Raw genomic sequence first — 25,891 nt, 5'->3', positions numbered from 1 at the left:
GCACGCAACTTCTGAATAACTGAGACCTCGTTTGTGGAATTGGTGTCATGTTATATGAAACTAAGTTCGTCATATAACTGATGCTGCTGCTTATATTGCTTGCGGATCCCGGCTGTGTCTGAATGTGTGCACGAATGTTAATATGAGAGGGGAGTGTAACAAAGACGTATCAATCAGCGGAATTTGTATTTTGATCTTGTTTCGGTATTTTATTAATGCATTTTCGTATGGTGCTATTTCTTTGCCTTCGCACCAGTCTTGGCCACTCACTTACTTATAGGGCCGCCAAGTTTTATCTTTAGTTCATTTAGGCAATGCCCATGCCTGGCATGTTCTCCTTTGGTTATATATGTTATCTCCTTGGTCCAACGTTTTTTCTATTTTATCCCATTCTGATATCCTACGTATTTTATTTTGTTTTCAACTCGGGGTTTTCTCTTTGATGCTTGGGAGTTAGGCGATCTGCGGTGATTTTTATTAATGATGAGGGTGGTATCTGAACGTGTTGAGTGGAAAATGATATGAAATATACTCGTGGAAAGAACGATCTCTTTTGATGTGTGGCACCAATATTAATACTGGCAAATTTAAAAATGGTTTTGTACTTAACTGAGTGAGCCCGCCGAATGTTTTAATATTTTTTGTTTTTTTAGGCTTCAGGCTCACACACTAATGTCGTGCCATCAACTCGACCAGGACTGCTTATGTATGTACCCGTTCTTTATCCTTTTAATTGATATTTTCCTTTCCCTCTACCTTCATTTTATGATTTGAATAAACAATTATTTCATGTATTTCAATTTTATTACTTATAGATTTAGTCTTTTACTACTTTTTTGTCAAGAGGCTCTTTTCCAGTTCAAGGCTGTTTGCTTTTAGACGTTTCCTAGTCGCGATCTACGCCTCAAATTTCTTAAGGTATTTATTTGTACTGGGATTGTTTCCGCTATGCAAGGGTGTGTGGCTCAGAAGGCACCTTGTTGCATCCTTCCCCCTGATCCATCCCTTGTTTTTATAAATCCCCGTCATCCACCATATCAAACCCCGGATTTCTCTTCTATTTACATTTACAATATTTATGTTCATATCCTGCCTTATCCTATTAAACTCTGAGAAGGTCGCCTTGCTTCTACACTCGGATACCAACCACTGTCTTTGAATATCTCTGAGTCGTCTGATTGTTAGTTTATTCGTCGATCTCTCAAACCTCTCCCAATAACTTCCGTATCCCAACCTGTCTAATATACATTTAATTTTAGATAATCAATACTCTCCCTGGATATTTTCTCTCTGATGTTGATATGCGATCTGCAGAAGCTCGCCACCCTCCCTTCCTTTCAGTCTCAACAAATATTTCAAAATTCTCTTTAGAATACCTACTTGGATATTTTCTTCACATATTAATCTTACTCCACAATTTGCTGTACAATTTGGTAACCCCATTACAATTTTACCAAACTTACTTATAACCTGGTTCAGCATCTCATACTCTTTCTCTACACCCCACAGGTCAGCTCCATATAACATTCGATTTTTTACTACGGCTTGCAGGACTTTTCTCTGAATCTGGTAATCTATAATTGGGAATTTATTTTCAAGAATTCTAATTACTGATAATGCTGCAAGATCCTTCCATTTATCTTGTTTTATTTATTGGACCCACTTCCCGTTATTTGCTACATATATATATTCCCAGATACTCTAATCTATTTGTGACCTCCACCTGACATCCATCTATCGTCCATTGTTCATTCTTCGTTCGCTTACAGCCTTTCTTACACATCAGTACTTTCGTCTTGGAAATTTTAATATTTAATGATCAATTTTTACCAAAATCTGTCACAGCATTAATACTCTTTTGCATGTCACCGGCCGTTAACGTCATCAGCAGGACATCGTCCGCGAAAATTAGGCCTAGTATTTATTGATTTCCTAAAACTGGACTCATCCACTTATCACCTCCATGTCCATTTAATATATCGTTCATAAATAACAAAAAATAGGACATAGCTTGCATCCTTGTTTCAAAACCAATAGAGATTCTATTTGACCTACCCTTATACTGCATTGCACCTTTCGATAGACCGCCTCTAATGCTTGTACCATCTTACTAGATACCCCTAATAGGCGTCATTTCGCCACCAATGAGCCCCTGCTGACTGTGTCGAAGGCCTTTTCAAAATCTATAGCCGTTTTATATAGTCTTCCAGCTTTCGGTTTTTATACTTATCTATTATTGTTTCTACAATCATGATGTTATCTATTGTTCTTCTGCTTTTTCCGAAACCACTTTGATATCTCGAGAGGATGGAGAATTCTTCCGCCCATTTCTTCAGTCTATTTGCCAGAATTCCTGTATATAATTTACTTAGTGAGTCCAATAGTGTTATTCCTCCATAGTTACTTGGATTATTTCTCTCCCCACGCTTCTTCTAGATTGGACATATTATACATGTCTGCCATGCCTTAGGAAACTCCAAAGGATCAAATATCTTATTGAAAAACTTTACTAGTATTTCAAGCATTTGTTGACTTTTAACTGCTTCTTTCCAAAAATCATTAGTTATACCACTGAAGACCCAATTTCCTACATTAGGCCTTTCTGATTGTTTCTAAAACCTCACATTCTGATATTTCTTCATCTAAGTAGGGGATACATATACACTGACTGACAGTGACAATGCAACACCAAGGAGGAGTGGTTCGAAAGGGATGAAAGTTGGGGAAAAAACAGAGACGGCACGGACGAATAATTGATGTTTATTTCAAACCGATATGCAGGTTACACAATGCGCACGTCATCGACTCAGTAGGATGTAGGACCACCGCGAGCGGCGATGCACGCAGAAACACGTCGAGGTACAGAGTCAATAAGAGTGCGGATGGTGTCCTAAGGGATGGTTCTCCATTCTCTGTCAACCATTTGCCACAGTTGGTCGTCCGTACGAGGCTGGGGCAGAGTTTGCAAACGGCGTCCAATGAGATCCCACACGTGTTCGATTGGTGAGAGATCCGGAGAGTACGCTGGCCACGGAAGCATCTGTACACCTCGTAGAGCCTGTTGGGAGATGCGAGCAGTGTGTGGGCGGGCATTATCCTGCTGAAACAGAGCATTGGGCAGCCCCGGAAGGTACGGGAGTGCCACCGGCCGCAGCACATGCTGCACGTAGCGGTGGGCATTTAACGTGCCTTGAATACGCACTAGAGGTGACGTGGAATCATACGCAATAGCGCCCCAAACCATGATGCCGCGTTGTCTAGCGGTAGGGCGCTCCACAGTTACTGCCGGATTTGACCATTCTCCACGCCGACGCCACACTCGTCTGCGGCGACTGTCACTGACAGAACAGAAGCGGGACTCATCGGAGAACACGACGTTCCGCCATTCCCTCATCCAAGTCGCTCTAGCCCTGCACCATGCCAGGCGTGCACGTCTATGCTGTGGAGTCAATGGTAGTCTTCTGAGCGGACGCCGGGAGTGCAGGCCTCCTTCAACCAATTGACGGGAAATTGTTCTGGTCGATATTGCACATGCTGAAGAATGGCGGTTGACGTGGCGTGCGGGGCTGCCACCGCTTGGCGGCGGATGCGCCGATCCTCGCGTGCTGACGTCACTCGGGCTGCGCCTGGACCCCTCGCACGTGCCACATGTCCCTGCGCCAACCATCTTCGCCACAGGCGCTGCACCGTGGAAACATCCCTATGGGTATCGGCTGCGATTTGACGAAGCGACCAACCTGCCCTTCTCAGCCCGATCACCATACCCCTCGTAAAGTCGTCTGTCTGCTGGAAATGCCTCCGTTGACGGCGGCCTGGCATTCTTAGCTATACACGTGTCCTGTGGCACACGACAACACGTTCTACAATGACTGTCGGCTGAGAAATCACGGTACGAAGTGGGCCATTCGCCAACGCCGTGTCCCATTTATCGTTCGCTACGTGCGCAGCACAGCGGCGCATTTCACATCATGAGCATACCTCAGTGACGTCAGTCTACCCTGCAATTGGCGTAAAGTTCTGACCACTCCTTCTTGGTGTTGCATTTGCTCTGTCAGTCAGTGTATATAAACCCCTCTAGGTATCCACACATGTTCTATTATTTATCCAAGTACCCTGTCCTCCTAGCAATATGTTAAAATAATCAATCCAGACTCCAATAGCAATTTTAACATTGGAATATCCTCTATCACCTCTACTTATTCTGTTAATTCTATTCCATCTCTTATCACTTTGATTATTCTTACAGGCCATGTCCTCTTTTGTTCTACTAACAACACTCTATATTCCTTTCTTAGTTTACAATAGCTTTTCCGAACCTCCGGCTTCCCCTCTTTTCTATATGCCTTTAGGGCTCTAATCACCTCCAATTCTTAGTTTTACACACATTATTATACCATCCTTTCCCCTTTTTTGGTTACTATTCTGCTTTCTTTTCACGTGAGCTACAGTTTTAAAGAGTTTCTCTACTAGTTCTACCGCTAGGTCCACATTACTACTCAATAACGCTACCTCTGTTTCTCTCTTAATTATCTGGAATTTTTCACCCTTTAAATATGTCTCTGATCTTTTTGGGGTATTCTCGCACCACTTATATTTATTAATTATCCTATTATTCTCTTTTTTCTTACAGTTTTACGTTCCTCCTGCTCTTTCCCATACACTTCTAGGGTAACAGATACCGGGGAATGATGCGTTTCGGCCCATTCTAAGATCTCTATTTCCTTTACGATCTCTAAAATATCTCCTTCACACACAACCAAATCAATTACACTACCTCCCTGCGCTGTGATTAATGTTAGCTTTCCCATTTCATCTCCCCGCCACCATCTATTTAGAATATATAAATTTTCTGCGGCACATAGTTGTAGTAGTTTATCCCCATATACATTACGTTCTTTATCCCGACTATTTCTGCTACCTACCATTGGATCTATACCTTCTTTACTATATACTGGAATTGACTTCCCAATTCATGCGTTCCAATCTCCCAACATAATGATTCCTGCTTCTTCAAAGTTACGTCTCATTAAGTTAATCTCCTCTATTAAATCCTCAAAAAAGTTCACATTCATACATGGTGACACCATTGGATGGTTGTATATAAGGCCTATGCATATATCTCTCTGTTTACTCCCTTCCAGTTTAAGTTTGATCCAAATTACATCTTCCATATCGTTAGGTACTTCATCTATCTGACTACTCAACTCTTCCTTTATCAGAAGCGATATTCCTCCCGGAATTCTCCCTCGGATCCCTCGTTTTCTTTCTCTTACACTTCTCGTAACATACCCCTTCCATGTTAAAAATCTTCCCTTTGGGCATCCATGTTTCTAAAAAAGCAAATATCTCAAAATTTTTCACAAGTTCAGACACTCCATCATTCCCCAGATTACTTAATAAGCCGTCTATATTAACAAAACCAATTCTCCATGCTAGTTATTTCGCTTTCCTGTTATCAGAGACACTTCCTGTTTTGCTACGTGTATTTATAGTTTTATCAATTTGTACTATACTTCCGTGAGGAGAACTACAAATTTCCCCTAGCTTCTTTCCTTCCCGTGTATTACCTTTTCAATCTGTAAGCACCCCCTTCTTAGCCCAAATGTTTTTCAAGCTCTGTCCATCCTTCTTTTTCTTATGCTCCTCTATCTTGCTGCTGACTTTTTCAGCTACCGGTGTAGTACACGAGCTATTTTCCGATTCGTCATCAGGTGTTCAGCATTTACTAACAGGTCGTCCCTCCGTACTAGTGGCAACGCCTTCACTCTCAGTAGGTGTCAGCAACCTTGTCGGCACGAGCTCCGCTCCTGTTTTCTGCACGTCACCATTCCTTCTTCCATGATGTGTTGGTACCGCTCTTCCTTCTCGCGTCAAGGCTTCCAGGTGGGATGGCGTGTAGTTCTTTCGACGACCATCACCCGCAATGAATAGTCTCTTGCCCCTAATAAACGCTGTAAGGCCCTCTCTTCTTGCTCTCCCCATGTGAAACCGAAGGACTCTCATCTCCTTCCTTTCTTCAATTCCCAGGTCTCTCTGGATCCAAACTTCCGTCCCTTTTAAATTCCTGGCATTCCGAAAATTTTTGGTAGGTTTTCATTCCAGATACCAATTGTACTTTAATCGGTCTGTTCCCTTGGTTCCTTCCTATTCTCTGCACATCGTCCTCATCGGATTACGTGTAATTTCCAACACAACATCTAGTAATGCCAATTTGTCCTCGCTTCTATTCTCCTTAATTCCATGTATAACCAGGCATCTGCTCCGTTGGGCAAACACTTATCTCCGGACCTGCATCTCCATCTCCCGTGTGCACTGCTCCAACACCAATCGGTGTTCCTTTACAATTTCCATCTCTTCCTGGTATTTATCCAGAGATTCTGTTATACCTGCCATGTCATCCTGTAGACTATCTTTCATATCCTGAATATCTTTGTTCTGTGCCATGATGAGCTCCCTCAGTGTGACTGTTTGGCTGACCTCTTTTACCACCTTCTTAATCTTTGCTATGTCTTCCCAATTTAGTGACCCAGGGTTGCTTTCCACTCCTCCAATTACTAAAAACGCAGCAATCACTAACGCTGCCAGCACGACTTCGAAGTATTTTATATCACATTTTAAACCACATACTTGATATTTTATGCGATTGTTCCATCCTCCGACGACCGCTCGGTAGAGTTCTAAGCTTATTCCCATTTCGCTTACGCCACAACACTCAGCACTCTGCACACACGTCTGCTCCGTTTGGAGGGCTCCAATCGACTGGTATATTTTGTTAGTATTAATATGTTAGGAGGAAATTGAATTTTCTCTTAGCTTGGTGATATGATGCTTTGTCTGTAGGCCTAATTTCTATGTTGGATGTGTGCTCTAACTAGTTTTCTTCGACTGCAATATTTTGGTGAAGGGTGAATAATGAGCTAATAGGTATGTTGTGGTAGTGTTAAGAGAAGGAAAACTGATTTTTGTGGGTGTTATGTTTATTAGTCTGTAATTTTCTTGAATATGTGTTTACTTTTAAAGTAAGTCTTGCTGTTTGTTGTAATGCTTTCAAAGTGACATTTAAAGAAAATGCTATTTGTTCGGAGCGTCGACCTCTGAAGATCTTTTGATCCTACTTACATCATATGTGAGGAATCTGCGTGTATTATGTAAATGGCAGAAGTGTAAAGCAGAGTTCTACAGCCAAGCCCACCGGGCAGCACTTCAAACCCACGGGCTCCGGCAGCCCAGCCCGTGCAGAGTCGTTCTCTTCGGACGCGACAGCGTACTGGCCCACAGCACTGGTCTCATACAGCCCACCGCAGTCCACCGTACTGGACGGGCTCAGCAGAATAACCTTGAGTACTTTTCCACAATAACATGTGCGCCGTGCAAAACGAAATGTTCACGTCACACTACTTTTCGGATCACTCACTCTACGAACTGCCGTACGCTAATAACATATTTTAAAGTAGGGTAATCGCATTTTGAAATGAAGCGGTAGGGATTTCTCCTGCACTGTAATAATAATAATAATAATAATAATAATAATAATAATAATAATAATAATAATAATAATAATAATAATAATAATAACCGAAAACAAACAGAAACTTTATTATAAACTAATATTCGTTTGCGATTGACATCAAGTTAACTGAAAATGAATCTAAATAACACGAAGCATATTCATAGGACTTCATTCTCTTTTACCACAAAATAAAATACAAACAGAAATGACGTGCAATATGCCAACAACAAAAATAAACCTGAACATAGCTTTTAATTAGTGTGCGTAGTTTATTTGTCATTGCTAATATGCTGGAATGGAATTACTGTGAATGAAAAGAAGAGCATCAGCGTTGTCTGGTTGTAGAAGAGAACGTGTGCGTTGGGAAATGAAGCCCGCTGAACTGAAATTTATCTCTGAAGTTGAACTTGATGCTTGCATACGTATTACTTTCTAAGCGATCTGGTGAAATTTTGGATAGTTTTGTCCATTTGTTGTCTAATGAGACGCTATATCTATCTTCTTCCATTCCAAAATTTTGATTTAAATATCTTTCCAACTCATCTGTTGGAATAGGAGCATCATGAACGTCAGTCCACGAAGAAAACTTCATTACTTTTGCAGGTTGTGGCATAGACCTGGAGCCTGATGACACGGAAACATTAGAATGCTCGTCATTCAAGCATACCTCGTTCATCGTAAGATTTTTATCTAACCATAAAAAGACAAAATCAGTCCGACTCCTTTAATCTATACTAATACGTTGGTGGATCAAAAGGTTAGTTGCACTAACGCGCCGCAGACGCGCGCTGTGTGTCGCGAATGTGGGCACAGCGGAGAAAGGGACAGACATTGCCCACACGTCTGTTAGGCAGGTCGCTGTGGTGTCTCGTCTATTAATGTGGGAATAGCGGCCAAATGCAATGGCGCGTCAACTGGACGTTTACTCCAAATATGAGGTGCGTGCGACACTCCGATTCCTATGGGCCAAAAGGAAGAACTGCACGGATATTCATCGTGGAATTAGTGCGGTGTACGGGGAGCAGGCCATTTCCCGGCAAGGTATCGTAAAGTGGTGTCAGCAATTCGAAGCCGGAAGCACGGATATCACGGACAACCATCGCTAAGGCAGGCCCACAACGTCCAGGACCCGTGCAAAGGTCAACAGTGTGAATGCGATCATTAGACAGAACCGGCGCATTAAACTGAGAGAAATCGCGACGCAGCTGAACATGTCGTATGGCAGTGTGTTCGCCATTGTTCACGAGGACCTTGGATATCGTAAACTGTGTCAAAGATGGGTCCCACGTCTTCTCACCGATGAGCGCAAGGGACAACGTTTCCAATCCTCCCTGGCATTTTTGCAACGCTATGCCGCAGACGGCAACGGATTTCTTTGTCGAATCGTCACAGACGACGAAACGTGGGTATACCACTTCACCCCCGAAACGAAGCGAACATCAATAGAATGGGTGCACCCCTCATCACAACAACGGAAGAAGGCCAAGGTTCAACCTTCAGCCGGTAAGATTATGGTGACAGTGTTCTTTGACACGGAGGGTTTGCTGCACGTGGAATTCATGCCGAAAGGAACGAGGATCAACGTGGCGTCGTATTGTCAAACTTTGCACCGATTGTGTAAAGCGATTAAAGAGAAGCGCCGGGGGAAATTGAGCACCTGTGTGATTTTGCTGCACGATAACGCAACACCTCACAAGGCCCACCAAACGAGAGAACTGCTGCAGCGTTTCAAGTGGGAGGTCTGGCAACATCCACCCTACAGTCCCGACCTAGCGCCATGTGACTTTCTTCTGTTCGGTAAGCACAAAAAGGAGCTCGGTGGTCGACGTTTCCAGACCGATGAGGAGGTGAAGTCCGCTGTCTCCGAGTGGTTGCAGAACGCTGGAGGAAATGTCTATGCATCCGAAATCGACAAGTTGGTTGTGCGTTCACAGAAATATTTGGAGTCTTTTGGAAACTATGTGAAAATGTGACATTACAATGTATATCGTTATAGTAGTGTTGCTGTTGTATAGGTGGTGTAATAAATGGACATAACTGGGAAGTGCAACTTATTTCCTGATCTGCTCACGTATAATATATAGAGAGAGTGCGAATTTTGTTAGTTTGTATATATCTGGAGGGTAATCTCAGAAACTACTGGAATGATTCTAAAAATCCTTTTACCAATGTAAATATACATTATTCTTGAGGGACATGGGATGAATTTTATTTTCAAAACAATTAGAGGTGGGGGTGACGGGGGAGATATAGGAATAATAGGCTAATATAGGTGAAATATCGAATTTGTCGTGCAAGGACGAGACTAAGCTCATTTTAAGTCCCTTGACCTAAAGAACAAATCTCGGTAAGCCCTACGGAACAGAAAACCATGTTTTAAGGCCCTAAAACCGACCGTTATTGAGATATTGGCACCACACTACCCCTGCTCTCGGAATCGGATAAGGAAATGGACTGCCATAACAATGGCAATGCCAGCTCCAGGATTCTACAACAGCGAGATTATGCGTGTATGTTTGGGCATAGCTGCCAATCAAAATTTGTACACATAATCCCTGATCATATCTACAATATATCTCATAACTTAACATGTTATAGACGTGAAGTGGTATTTACTATCTCTTTTAAAAGTAAAGAGACATGTATTATTTTGTTTTCGGAAAAGACACTTAAGGCGGGGGGGGGGGTAGGGTAAAAAGGACTGAAATATGGGTTGGCGTGAATTTTCAAGATGAGCATATCTACAGTATATCTCAAACACTTAACATGTCACAGATGTCAAAATTGATATTTTTAATATTTAAAAAATAAAATACAGTGAAACCTCGGAATGCGAGTAACTTTGTCTACGAGTGTTTTCAAGACGAGCAAACATTTTAAATAAATTGTAAGTTGATAAGCGAGTGACGTTCCGCAATACGATCGTCACGTTTGTCTACCTTTTCCGCTCGCTTGTTCGTTTGTAGAATGGATGAACGAGATCTTTGGTTCTGTAGTGAAGAAAATAATCTGCCGCTCAAAGTCTTGCTAGTTTTGGACAATGCTCCTGCTCACCCTCCAGGCTTTGAGGCCTTGAAGACGACTTACTGAAGGAATTCAAGTTTATTAAGGTTAAGTTCCTACCTCCCAACATTACTCCACTACTCCAGCATATGGAACAGCAAGTCGTTTCGAACTTCAAGAAGCTATACTCCAAACCACTATTTCAGCGATGCTTCGAAGTGACCGAAGGAACAAACCTTACCCTCCGAGAGTTTGGTAGAAATCATTTCTCCCTCGTGAACTGCCTGAAGGTCATCAATAAAGCCTGGGATGGATTCACCAAGAGAACTCTCATTTCCGCTTGGGGAAAGCTGTGGCCTAAATTTCTTGGACGTGACTTTGAGAGGATTGTTGGTGACAATGAGCCGCCGATTGTCGATGAAATTGTGTCCTTAGGGAAGGTTATGGTACTCGAGGTGAATGACGTGGAGATTCAAGAGCTGGTGGAAAAACAGAGCCAGGAAATGACCACCAACGAACTGATGGATCTGCATCGCGACCAACAGGAAGAGGTTATGGAGATCTCGTCCGGGCAAGAGGAGGAGGAAAACGTCAATGAAATCTCTCTTGCTTCAACTGAGATTCGGAAGGAGTGCAAAATGTGGGAAACGGTGCAAAATTTTGTAGAAAATCACCACCCGAATAAGGCTGTAGCAGTGCGAGCGATGAATCAGTTCATTGACAACGCCATGTCACATTTTCGTCAAATCCTCAAGAAAGGCAAATGCAGCAGTCATTGGACAGGTTCCTCGTTAACGTTGCACGAAAATAAAACAATTCCAGTGAGCCAACAGGTAGCAGTGATTCCTTAAGTGAAATTCGTGCTACACAGTAACTCTTCTCACGTCATCTCTCGTCTCCCTCACACCAACAATGATTCTATTGTAAGGAAAAGTTATATTTTGTTTTAGAAATGGTATGCGAATAAATATTTTTGTGTTATGTATGAATCATCCGCGTTTCAATTGTTTCTTATGGGAAAACTTGCTTTGATACACGAGCGCTTTGGATTACAAGCATGTTGCCGGAAGGAATTATACTCGCAATCGAAGGTTCCACTGTACAGGTATTATTTTATTTTTGAAAAACCACTTAACGTGGGGGGAGGTAAAAGGGACTGAAAAGGGGGTTGAATTAATTTTATTAGGGTACTGATATCTCAAAAATTGAAGTTGTTACAGACGTAAAAAATTGGTATTTAGAGTCTCCTCTAAAACAAAAGAAATACGTATTCGTTCGGTTTTGGAAAATCCATTTAAGGGGGGGGGGGGGGGTGAAAGGACTGAAATATTATTTGAATTATTTGTATGAGGATACTTATATGTAAAAAGCTAAAGATGTTGAAGACGTGAAAATGGGTATTTAAAATCACTTTTAAAAATAAAAACACTCCTTTTGGCGGGGGTAAAATTAACTTGGGAGGAGGGGTGTAAATAGGTGTTGAATTCTTTTCATGAGGATACAAATATCTCAAGAACTGAAGATTTTACATTCGTATTAATTGGTATTTGGCAGCTCCTTTATCAATGAACACGTATTTCTTATTTTCGGAGAACCACTTAAGGGACAGAAAAGAATTGGTAAAGCAGGTAAATTTTTTAAAATGAGCACCGGTATATCTACAGTGTGTGTCAAAATCTTTACATGTTACAGGCATGGAACTTGTTACTTGGAATGTCCTTAAGATATAAAGAAACATCTCTTTTTTTTTCGGAAAATCCACGTAGGTGGGGGTGGAGGAAGGGCTGATAAAGGGGTTGAATTCTTTTCATGCGGATTCTTATTTCTCAAACCTGAAGATGTTACAGATTTGGAAATATGTAGTTGGAATCTCCTTTAAAAATAAAGGAAGTTTTTTTACTTGAGAGAAGACGTTCTCACGTGTACAGTTGTATGTCGCATGGTCATCATAGCCCCATAAGGCAATGCCACAAACGTGGTTTACAAAGAGTTTCTGGGGTAAAGGAAGCTAATTTTTTTAGTGAGGTTTTATACTTCTGGGATTTCCAGATAATGTCATAGTATAAGATTTACGAAATCCACGCGAACAGCCGCGGGTAACTGCTAGTGTGTACATAAAGTTCACCGCTGATGGTACAGCACACAAAATTAACGTGTTTCCCATCACCGTCAACTGCAGGCTTGAATGCCAACCAAATACGACTTTTAAGTTTAGGATCCGGTTCAGAAGTTTTGTATTGTCGTTTCCCAGGATAGACGGAGAAGTCAAACTGAAAACCACAGCAAATTTGATCGGCTGCTCTCGATCGTAATGCTTCGAACTCCGCTGACACGCAGTACGCTGTACACTTGAAGCAGTCAGCCCATAGAACTACCACAGCGCTGTCCTGAGCTCACGGTGTATGAATTACAGAGCGCTGCCCAGATTGGCCCGTACGATGACGTCACGAGCTTCGTATGTTCGAGCCTTTCAAAGCCCACTGCAGTCGAATGCCGAAGCAGCTCATGGGCTGGGCCTCTCTGCAGGACTCTGGAGTAAATTGTTGAATGTGAGGAAAGGAACGTTAAGGACGATACAAAGAGTTAAGGACGACACAAACACCCAGGCCCAGGCCAAGGATATTAATCATTTGCAATTAAAAACCCCTGACCCGGCCAGGAATCTAACCCGGGGCCACCGGGCGACAGGCGGATGCGTTACCCACTACACCGCGGGGCCAGACTCTCATAGATAAAGCGCAATTAAAATTACCACTGTTATTTTATGTTTCAAATATTGCGTGTTTGATAACCATGGATAAACTTATTTTTTACGACTATTATCAGGTTATTCGTAATCATGTCACCTTTTGCCCGGTACGTCAGTCATGTTTTTTCTGCATTGTGGTCTGAGTATTGGAGTTGGTCTTGTTTTAACGTACGAGTGAAGTGAACCCCGCAACGAGACGGTTCAGAACGTCCAGAACTACTAGAACTTCCGTCGACGAACCTGGCGTGATTCCAAGGCCCTGACACGAGATCCATGGTGAGGGCAGCGTAGCGTAAATGATTCCACGGGGATGACATTGTCAGCAGGACGTCGAAGAATACAACACCACAGAACAGCCACACACGTAAAAGGTGATATAATCTTGAACTAATGAATAAATTTGGTACTGTCAAAGTGATACAAGTCATTGAACTAGTAACCTCTTTCTCTCTGTACCCCACTCCAAACAATGTTCCGTACACGCCCTACGTATCATGATGTTCTTCAAATTGATTACTAAAATGTACGGGCATTTCCTGGTACAAAATCCCTCCATTTTCTCTAAAGGTCGTATGGCTGCCCATTATGTTTGCCACCGTCATATCGTGAACTTAGTTTTTGCTAAATTAAATTTCCTAGTAAGTTCCTTTGATCCCACGTAACATCCATATCCATTCTTAACTCTATTTCTTTCATACCTGCACCTCCTTCTTAATCCACTCGTTTCTCTCGCACCCATAATATAGTGAGCCTTACCATTCCTTATCACCCTTAAAGGGACATACCTTTTTTCGCTCCTCAAAAATCGCTTTAAACCCATCCAGTATGTTGTTTATATTTTTATTTTTCATTTTAAACTGATCAGAATGACTATAAGTAAACTCTTTCATGCCTCTCTTTTCAATCATATGGTATTGCCTATACATTCCTACTTTTGCAACATTCCTTTCTATCGCCTTTATTTTGATTAGTGACCTAAACTGCTTCATGATCACTTGTACCATACATAACTTCATTTTCTCTATACAGCTTGCTTTACCTGTATAAGTAAAAACTATTTTTCCCTCTAGTTTATTCTGTTGCTTACTGATTCAGCTCTTCTTCCCAAATTAACTCATTCACCATTTCTTGGTCGTTCTTTCTGCCATTTTTATTACTTTTCCCGTCAATATTTGGTACATTGTAATCACAGATATTTCGTGTTTCCCATCCTAAATTTCTTCGTAGCTGATAATTTGTTCTTTCACCTACTGCCCTTCCCTTCCTATTTCTACGATAAACACTCCAGTTACGTGAGAAAATTTCTGCATCTATAATAGCTCGTCTCAGCCATGATTCACCATCTATCACCATTCCTATGTATCTATTAAATTCGCTTTCTTATAATACGCCAATTTAACAACTTAATGTGTTCTTTACGCGACTTCCAGCTCCCTATACTGTAATCACCGCTCCCTCGTTAGCACGTTAACCCAAATATATTTACCTTCGTATAGCTCTTCTAAACAAACTCCCTTTATAGGCACCGTGCAGAAAGATCGAAATGCCACTACTAGCGCTACATAGTGTCCCGTTCTGAAACAAGAGGTGAGGCGTAGTGCGAGAGTCTGAGTACAACATGTGTGACATTCGAACAAGTTGCGGGTTTAAAGCGATTCAATTCGGGGATCTAAGTGAATAATCATGCAATAAAGGAAGAAACCTTGTTGTCAGTGGCCACGTGAACGGCGTTGAAGAGCCAATTTCGAATGGTTTCGGATACATCACGGGAAAAGTCACCCGACAAACGTCTGTCACTTTGCCGCCTTATATCGTGAAACTTGAGGTAGGCGAGGTGTAGTTAGGTAAAATCTTATAAAGTTTATTTAGTAAGGATTACTTAATGCATGTTTGCTAAGTTGTACGCATTTTTATTTCGTGTTCAGGTTGACCAGAATCGTAATGTCTCTACCAGCGAATGTTCCAGTCATGCTGGCGCCCGAGGTACTTGTAAACACGTAGGTGCGTTAACTGTAGTGTATTATATAAATTAATGAAAGTGTTGTCGCCAAAACGGACCGTCCGCAACAATGGGGAAAACTGAGCCCGAAAACAATGTAAACAGAAAAATATAGAAAAGGCAAACGCGTAGGGGAACTGTTCGGTAAAAAGACTTTTGAGACATCTCTTCCCCCCTTTGAATTATCTGAGGATATTTTAAAACACATCCCTTTCAGTCTTCGTAAAATGCTTCGAGCAGAAGCAAGTACTGAAATCGAACAATCGTGCGGGGCTTCCTGATTGAGATGGAGTGTCCAGGGAGATTTTAGGTTATGTGATGTCTCTCAACCTGCATTTTTCAGGTAAAACATTTCGTCACTCACAGTGCGAAAGGTGTATCTGTCTGGCAAGTGCACGTCGTTAGAGACTTGTAAATGAAATAGCTGTGTCACAATTTCCTCACATTCTTCTCTCTCCACATCATTCATTACCCTATTCCTTAATTACTGGAGGTTGCAAATTCGTTAACACGCAACACATATGCACGATGTCATCCACGTGTGGAAAAAGTTCTGTTGGCAATTTCTGTAATATATTGTATATTTTGATTCTTTGAATACACCTTTCTACGTGAATTCTAATACTCGCAATATTGTACGTACTCTCAACTTCCTCAGCTGTTAATCTCCCGTCATTTAAGAACGGTGGTGTCACGCTTACGATATCGCGGCCTGATAAGTTAGTTCTGATGCCAGAAAATCCTTTATCAGCCATGACCCCATCGCCATGTTGAAGGAAAGTTAATAAACCACTGTCGGTTGTTATGAATGAGTCGCTAGCTCTTCCACCGTAACATTTAGATTTAAAGGCGATCGTGTCACCAGGCGTGATTGCAATTAAAACTTTTCAGTGTAGCAACTCTTGTATCGAGAATAGAAATACACTCTCTGATCTACGTGGGGAGGCTGTTCAACCCTAAATTGCATGCAATCATTAATGACTCGACAATTACCGTGATTTCTCTTAAACGCTGGAGGCATTGGTTCTTGAACACTTTCCTTACTAGGCCAGAATACGAAATGTTTCGTACGCAGTTCCAGTTGCAAAAGAGCGGTCGTAAAAATACGTGCAATTGTTGTCCTGACTGTCAAATCAGAATAGGACAGTCCGGTTTTCATTTTCACTAGGAAAATCAATAATCTGGCTTTTTTACATAATTTCGAAATGTTGCAGTTTGGTAATAACGCAAGCAGCAAGGCAAAGACGTTAAAGTTCACACATGTTAAATCACGCATTTGTGTATTGTTCATAATGGAACTGTAGCCTTAGAAACCTTGTGACTTCCCCTTTCGGAGAACAATCATTGAACGAGAAATGCAACCATGCAAGCTAAGGGCGCCAATCTTTAAGTTGATTACTTAAAGATAAAAATTTATAATCAAGCTTGGACGGACTGTTATCACAGGGGTGGGGTGATAGTGCACTAATCATTAAGCAGGAGAATTAGAAATCAAAAGGCTAATTAAGGCAGATTGATTAAAGTGAACTAGAAAAATACTATTTATTATATTGAATATAAATGACGACGGTTTAACGAGAACTGAATTTAAAATAGGAAATGAATTTAACAAAAAGTTGAATGACTCTACTTCGCGAAAACTTGCAATATTTTTAACTCGCTTGCTCACCATGTAGTCTTGTTCTGCTGGACCTTGGAAAGTTTCCATCCTTGTAGCTGGAACATCACCGGTCGTCTTTGAGATCTCTTCATCTGCAGCTAAGTACCATTCCTGCCTTGCTAAGTGCACCGACCACTAATTGGAAGATGGCTTCGACACTAACACTCCCTATTATGCTCTATCCCATATATTGGAGATGAGCCCTAAGTCATAGTTAGAAAAACGTCCTTGGGTTATGTGGAGAGGATACTCAATTAATAATCCTTCCAACTTTACTGAAAATGTGCCCTGAAGTTTCATTTCTATCTAGTTTAATACTACCTATTGTCATAGACTGGTACAAACCGGTCTAGTAGCCGAGCTGTACGTACTTCCTGATGAGAGTGGCTAGACACCCCTCATTCAGAAATTCCTAAGTACCACGTCGTGGTAACGAAGTAATTAATGTAGAAGTGATAAACTATCACACAAGTCCACTATGGTACAACAACCATAAGACAAGTTCTCAGACCTACAGCGAAATACAAGATCGAAGAATCAAGAAGATTAATAATAACGAATGCAGAAGACGAATGATGCCAAGAGCTCCAACACGCCTTTTTATAATCTTCTCTGGCTCTAATTACAGGTCGCTACACGTGGTCCAATCAGTTGACACGTCTCTCCCCACTCCAGATATTCGAGTAGATGGGTCCCAACCAAGATATCAACTGTTCTTCTATTAGCCCTTTCACTCAGTATCCATGGCAACATGACGCTCCTTTGAAAATATAGGCGGTGATCAGTTTGAATTATTCTGGTCGAAATACGGTAGCTGTCGTTACAACGCTTGAACACGTGCTCGCTTTTCCCAGAATTTGATGTCTAAATTTGTCCTTCCTTCTTCCTCGGTGATGTGGCAAGATAGAGGAAATCTACTTCAAGTTAAATTTAAACGAATGTCGCAAGAATCTAAGTGAATATTAGGATATTCAGCCCTCGTTTACAAGTCGTAGTTACAAAGTAATGAAATGATAGTGAGCAAATGATTAAACATGAATTATAATAAAATTACATACCAAGAAAAATATCATGACGTTAAATTCCTGAATTAATTACACATAATAAAATTAACATAATTACACTGTGACGTCTGGAACGTTACATACGCCCCCATGAGTTCTTAACAAATATTACATGAGTTGAGAACTCACACACTTACTCCCACGTTGATATGAAATACCTCTAGTACCTGCCCATTACGAGCGACATTATTTTCATACAATTAATTATATCTCACTGTCTCCATCTCACTCCTAGACTGCTTACCATTGCGAATGTCTGTTATTTCAGTTCATCTTGAGGTTTAGATACTAAATTATGCCCAACATGAGCAACTTTCCATTTTTTAAAAACAAGATTATCTTTGAGAATATAACATAATATATATACATTTCAGATTACAAACTCTCCCGAGTGTCTATTAGTCCTTTTACTCTCCATCTTTCCGACATTCTTTGCTAGATAGCAGTAACACGTTCTCTTCCAATCTTTTACATTAAAACCAAGGAAAACAAATGATACAACCAATTTACACCTTAATCACTCTCTCGAATGTTTCAACCTTATCTTGAAGCAGGATGCAATACACTTCACACGAATAAACACGCGATTTAAGCTCACGGTAAAATTATTGCAAGTTAGAAATGCACATACGGGAAAATTAATTATTTGCCGTCGTCAGCTTTAATTAGCCTTCGGTAACATCTCAGAAAACAGATAAGATATAAAATTTCATGGCCTCACATACAGAAAACAGATGATCTATTGTCAATGAACGAGCGTAAATCTACCGCTACACACAAACACCTCCCTTGTTTACAAACACAACTAGGAAATACCACCACAATTGAGAGGTAAACTCATTCTGCTCGTAGTCTGACATAACAGGTAGCAACTTCCCCGAGTTACTGACCTATATCTCACAATCCGGTTCAGCCACCTCACACGACAGGTATCTCCGGAAACTACTAATGTTATATGAACCATTCATTACGCTCTCGCCATCCGCTAACTTGTAAGCACAGGGTCCTAGTTTTCTATGTACTTTATAAGGACCTTGATATAAAAGAAAAAATTTCTTTGTTACCTTATCCTCACTGTTTGACAACATCAGAACTCTCACCAAAACCATATCACCTACCTCAAAGTTATCAAGTACCTTACGTTTCTGCTGCCTTGTACGTTTATCTCCAGATTTAATTAGGTTCTCCCGTGCCAGTCGGACGTAAAATTCAGCATTACGAGGTGGTTCCTCAGGCAAACCTAACACTCTCACTAGTTCATTCTGGGGCTTACGACCAAAATGAACTTGTGACGGCGTCAATCTAATGCTTTCATGTTGAACTGCATTGATCCATGTCTCTATGCGGGATAAATGAGCCACCCAGGCTGTATGCTTATCGAACACTAAGCATCTAAACATGTGAGATAACTCTTTCATAACGCGCTCACACATATTGCCCTGAGGGTATCTAATGGATGAATGAACCTGTATAATACCTTGCTCTCTAATTATGGACTTCCATTTTCTCGAAATAAACTGCGGTCCACTGTCTGATAATATTCTAAGAGGAGTACCTAATTCAGGGATATACTTCTCTTGGATTATACGACTACAAGATTTTCCAGTGGTTTTCTCATACCGTATAATCTGACCAACTTCGAGAAGCAGTGGCGTATCCTGGAATCTCCACTGAGGCATGCAACTAGTAACCATGCAGTTAACACAATGTATTAAGTAAATTTCAATTCTACTCGCCCTAATTACATGTAGGTGAACTCGAGCCAAACAGTTTTACTGTAAGTTTCTGGATTGAACGTGCGTACACAATTCTTGTTTTCTCATTTTAAATTTACGAGGGTCCGCCTCTGTGGTTTACAAGTTAATGTAATTAGCTGCCACCCCCGGAGGCCCGGGTTCGCTTCCCGGCTCTGCCACGAAATTTGAAAAGTGGTACGAGGGCTGGAACGGGGTCCACTCAGCCTCGGGAGGTCAACTGAGTAGAGGTGGGTTCGATTCCCACCTCAGCCATCCTCGAAGTGGTTTTCCGTGGTTTCCCACTTCTCCTCCAGGCAAATGCCGGGATGGTACCTAACTTCAGGCCAAGGCCGCTTCCTTCTCTCTTCCTTGTCTATCCCTTCCAATCTTCCCATCCCCCGCAAGGACCCTGTTCAGCATAGCAGGTGAGGCAGCCTGGGCGAGGTACTGGTCATCCTCCCCAGTTGTATCCCCCGACCCAGAGTCTGAAGCTCCAGGACACTTCCCTTGAGGCGTTAGAGGAGGGATCCCTCGCTGACTCCGAGGGAAAAGCCAACCCTGGAGGGTAAGCAGATTAAGAAGAAGAAGAAGAGGAAGAAGAAGAAGAAATTTACGAGGGAAGGTAGAGGTCTCGCGGCTTTAACTATTTGCATCTTTTCATCAAACGAACGGCCAGTAAATGGCTTTTCAAACTGATTTACAATTATATCCGTTTTAGACTCATCCATCGTTAATACCACATTGCGCAAAATATAATAAAACGACGAATAGCACAGGAACAGCACACACAGAATGAACTCACTAATCAGCAAAACACACAATGAATTAACTCACTAGTTAGCCACAACTAAAGCACTGGAGGTAAGTCACCCCAGTGGCATTGGTCAGTTTCGTCACGTTGGGTTTGCGCTAGGGGGTAATCTGTGTGTCCCGTTCGCTGTAAACATGTCGACTTTCTCCAAGTTGCTAACAGATGGCAGAGGGTAGCACGGGTATGGGGTGACAAATTCTGACCAAGTTTCAATTGCAGCGACATCGTTCGGAGGGTTACAGAACTACGTCTGCCACTGAATGCAATTTTAATATTGAATGCCTTACGTCGTTAACTCCTCCATTTGCTGTCTCTTTCTTCCGAGAGTGGAGTAGACGGCGAGACTACACCAGCACCACACGTAATCAAGCAACGGAACTAGTACAGTTGCGCGGACCTTTTGAACTTCTGAGAGACGAAATCGTTAATATTTGACCTGAAACAACCTAAAATCGTAAATCAGACAGTTCTTTGTGTTATCATAACGCATGCAATGAATGCCTTGCGTTCAAGGAGAATACGCCCCTGTCGAGAAGGCATCCATAATGACTAAAATATATTGGAAGCCGAACTGTCCCTTTACCACAGGTCCAAACAGATCAGTACACACCAAGTCACCAGGTCTTTCTGAGATTACTGCCTGACGAGGTCCTGCTAAATAGCGGTTAGGAACTTTGCTACGCTGACACAGATCGCAAGTGGAAAGAATTTTTCTTATATCTCTTCCCATCTTGTCCCATATAAAATTCTGTCGGATCTCATACAGAACTTTATTAGCTCCATAATGTCCTAATTCCTTGTGGATAAACCAAATCAATTCCACACGTAGCGCTTTGGGTACACAAATCCCCCAGAGATCCTCGCCACATTTCCTGGCTAGAAACCCGTTAACCAGTTTGTACGTGTGCCTACCATGCGACACAGTGAGCTGCTCTCCTCCCTGAAGTACAGACAAAGGTTCCCGACATTCTTCGTCTACTGACTGTTCAACCAATAGGTTACGTAATCTATTTAGAGCAGTTTCATTTTCCTTAGACAGACATGTACATATAATAATGCCCTCACGTGGCTCTAGAAGGCTACCTTCTTCGCACAACATCGGATCACGTGACAATAAATCAGCAAGGACATTATTCTTTCCCTTAATGTGAGTTACCTTAAAATCATACTCTTGTAGGGCGAGTATCCATCTACTAACTCTGTTAGATGATAATTTACACTTGGATACAAAAGAAAGAGCATGATGATCCGTCCTAATTTCAAATTCGGTACCTAAAACATACATCCTAAATTTACTTAGGGAGTATACGATAGCTAGGAATTCAAGTTCCGTTATAGTATAACGCTTTTCAGCAGCACTTAAACCTCTGGAAGCTAAAGACACAATCCCTAAATTACCATCATCATCTACATGACATAGTGCACCAGCGATACCACAGTGAGATGCGTCCGTCAGCAACACATACTTCCTATCGGGCATGGGGTATCTCAAAACAACCGCCTGCCTGAATCCTTCTTTTAATTTTAGGAAAGCTCTATCATGACATTGTGTCCATTCCCACTTACTGCCAGCTTTCAATAGTTCTCTAAATGGCTCTAGTAAGTTACCAAATCTCACTACAAATCGTCTGAAAAAATTAAATACACCAATATAAGATCTGAGCTCCTTAATATTTCTAGGTGTCGTAGTATTCAATATTTTTTCAGTTCTTGTGCTCTCAGGCGTCACTCCCATTGCCGATACACGGTGCCCCAAAAAGTCACCTCTCGTCTACTGAAAACACATTTGTCAAGTTTCAGAGTAAAACCAGCATACTCTAATTTAGAAAAAACCCTCTCCAAGTGGTCCAAGTGCTCTTCAAAGGTACTAGATGCTATAACCAAGTCATCGATACAAATCGTAGCATAATCTCCAGTATCATCTCCCAAGGCAATACTTAGTGCGCGAATTAGAGCTGCCGAACTCGTACGGGTCCCAAACGGAACTCGCCTAAATTGATACAAACTATGCTTATAGCTGAAAGCAGTAAGAGGCCTGTCTTCTGATCTCAAAGGTATCTGCCAAAAACTACTCCTAAGATCTAACGTAGAAAACCAACTCTTACCCTGAAAACTCTGTATCAACTCTTCAATGGTTTGTGATCTCAACTGATCAGCACCAATACGTCTGTTCATTTCCCTGCCATCAATACACAAACGTATTGATCCATCAGACTTAGGCACGACAATTAAGGAATTAACGTATTGACTGTTTGATAATTCAATCACATCGTCTGCTAACTTAGCTTGAATTTGATCCTCTACGGCTATGGCATATTTGTGTGGTATCGGATACCGCGGTCCGCTGAATGGAGTCTTATCCAGCACAGAAAAAGAATGCTCGTACAGATGGGTAACACCAGGTTTATCAGAGAAAATCTCCATGTGTTCACATAACACTTCAAATAACTTGTCCTTCTGGACTTCATTTAACTGATTTCTACTTACGGCTTCTTCCAAGCCACATATTTTATCCTCATTAATCCACAACTGGCACAACTTCAGGCCCTCACTAGCCTCTTCATTAACTTTAGAAACCTCTCTCATTCTCCACACTGTACTAACTTCCGTTTTCCTTTGAATTTCCTCCTCAAACTTGACCTTGATATCCTCATTATTCCACCTCAAATTTAGCACTGCATCATAGTAATTTAACTGAGCCAATTTTAACGTTAACCAGTCAGATCCCAAGATAAGATCAAATATCAAATGCGGAATTACCAAACATATCTGAACGCTAATAAAATTATTAATACAGATCGGAACAGCTACTTGTTTACAAATTTGCTTAGACCTCTTTCCAACAGCCGTAATGATGAAAGTAGACTTAACAGGCATTTCCTCCAACTGAATACCCTGTTTCACTAATGACTCATACCACTGAGAACTAATACATGATATTTGGCTACCAGAATCAATCAAAACTTTAACCCACGCCCCCCAAACTTTCAATTTAACAACGGGATTGACTACTTTATTACTTGAATCTCCATTATTCTGCTCGGTATACAACAAATCGTCCCTAACATCTATGTCATATGGTAACACTTTCATGACAAGACACTTCGCTACCTACGTACTAGGCTGGAATTCTGACCTAAGATTACAGCCTCTAGTTAGTTTAAAGGTTCCCTTTGTGTATTGACGTTGGACTCATTAGTACATTGCTCTGGCCCCCGTTGGGAATTTCCTGTCCTATATTCAGGTGCTCCGCTCTTACTGTTATGCTGAGGTCTGAACTGATTGCGAGCTTCGTGATTCTGTGTTCTTCCGTTATGTCTCATTCCGTTGTGATGACTAAAGCTCTGTATATTCTCCGTTCTACTCCTAAGGTTACCTAAAGCATCAAAACTGCCTAGTAGGTTCTCCATCTCCTGAATAGTACCAACTCTTTGCATGCAGGCCGCTTCTCTCACCCTGTCCGGAAAATGTCTCAAAAGTAGTCTTACTACATCAGACCCCTCGGTTATACCATCTAAGTTCTGACAAATCATGACATGGGCCAGGAAGTATTCGGTCATAGTTACTCCCTCATGCTGTTTGTACCTCCCAAATACCACCCCTTCTCTCTCCCGAGCTTGTATCGCTTCATTCCAGAATTTCTCTCTAAACTTATTTCTGAATTCTTTCAGGTTCGTCATCGTTTGCCTATATACCATGAACCAAGACCGAGTTTCTCCTACAAAATCATGGTCAATATTTTCCATAACGTCTTCCCAGTCCATAGACCCTTCCTCTAGACGCTTTTCAAACCGTTTTTCTATCATCTTAAAGAAATCTAGCGGGTTCGTTTGTTTCCCATTAAATTTAGGTAGTTCAATTTCCCTAATGTAGCTATTTCCTAGACATTGCTTTCCCGTGAAAACCTGTTTATCCTTTGCCACCTGTTTTAACTGATTTTCTGCTTTCTCCAACCGGCATTCTACATCTTTGTCTCTCCTATCAATTTCGCTCTCCAAATTAACCTGCTTCTCTTTCAGTGTCCTAATTTCAATCTTATTCTCTTCAGCTATCGCAAACCTTTCTTCACTTGCCCGGGTCTCATCTTCTATTCTAAGCTTTACTGTGTCAATCTCTTGTTGGACGTGGTCTTTGAATACCCGTATATCCCCTCTTTGAGTCTCAACTCTCTTATCAATACTAGTGACCTGCCTCATTACTTCCTCCCTAGTAGAGTTGTTTTCCTTCCCCATTAACTCCAGGAATTTACTTCTCTGCTCCGCAAACTTTTCTTCTACCTCTTTCCCTTGCCGTTCACATTGATTTTTCTGTTCCTCTAATCGCTTATTAAAATGTTCATTTTTTACCACCAGATCGCGTAACTGCCTACTGTGTTCGTCCATTCTCCGATTCGCTTCCTCCTTATTTTCCCCCATCTCCCTGCTTAATTCAGCTTTAGTTTGCTCTAACTGTTCTTTAAGTTCATATTTAATATTTTCAATTTTAGTGTTAGTTTGTTCTAATTCACTTTTAAGCTCAGATTTAGTTTGTTCTACATCTGTTTTAATTTGTTCCAATTCATTTTTTATTTCAGATTTACTGTCCTCTATCTTACTCAACATTAACTGCATCATTCCCATTAACTGATCATTATTATTACTTTCATTGTTAGTGTTTACTTCCGCTTCGCCCCCCATCCTACTATCATCTGACTCCATACTGACTTCTTTCTGCTTGCCTTCACTCTCCATGCTACTTACACTTCTATCTTCAATTTCCTCTACTAGACTACACAACTCTTCCTCTGAACTCAATACGTTATTGCCTTTTATCGCCCGTCCACTGCGCAACATCCTCTCCTCTTTCGTCTGATCAGCCATGACCCTCCCCACAATCAAACACTCCTAATGCAACTTGGATATCCAAATTTTTTCCCATAATACGAATTCTGATATCGTTACTGTCATTAACTGCTCCGTACTTAATGATTTTCTCGCCCTACGTTGGAGCGGCATTTATGTGACTTCCCCTTTCGGAGAACAATCATTGAACGAGAAATGCAACCATGCAAGCTAAGGGCGCCAATCTTTAAGTTGATGACTTAAAGATAAAAATTTATAATCAAGCTTGGACGGACTCTTATCACAGGGGTGGGGTGATAGTGCACTAATCATTAAGCAGGAGAATTAGAAATCAAAAAGCTAATTAAGGCAGATTGATTAAAGTGAACTAGAAAAATACTATTTATTATATTGAATATAAATGACGACGGTTTAACGAGAACTGAATTTAAAATAGGAAATGAATTTAACAAAAAGTTGAATGACTCTACTTCGCGAAAACTTGCAATATTTTTAACTCGCTTGCTCACCATGTAGTC

The sequence above is a fragment of the Anabrus simplex genome, chromosome 2, assembly GCF_040414725.1.
Source record: "Anabrus simplex isolate iqAnaSimp1 chromosome 2, ASM4041472v1, whole genome shotgun sequence".
Taxonomy (NCBI): domain Eukaryota; kingdom Metazoa; phylum Arthropoda; class Insecta; order Orthoptera; family Tettigoniidae; genus Anabrus; species Anabrus simplex.
Note: the sequence above shows the minus strand (reverse complement) of the source record.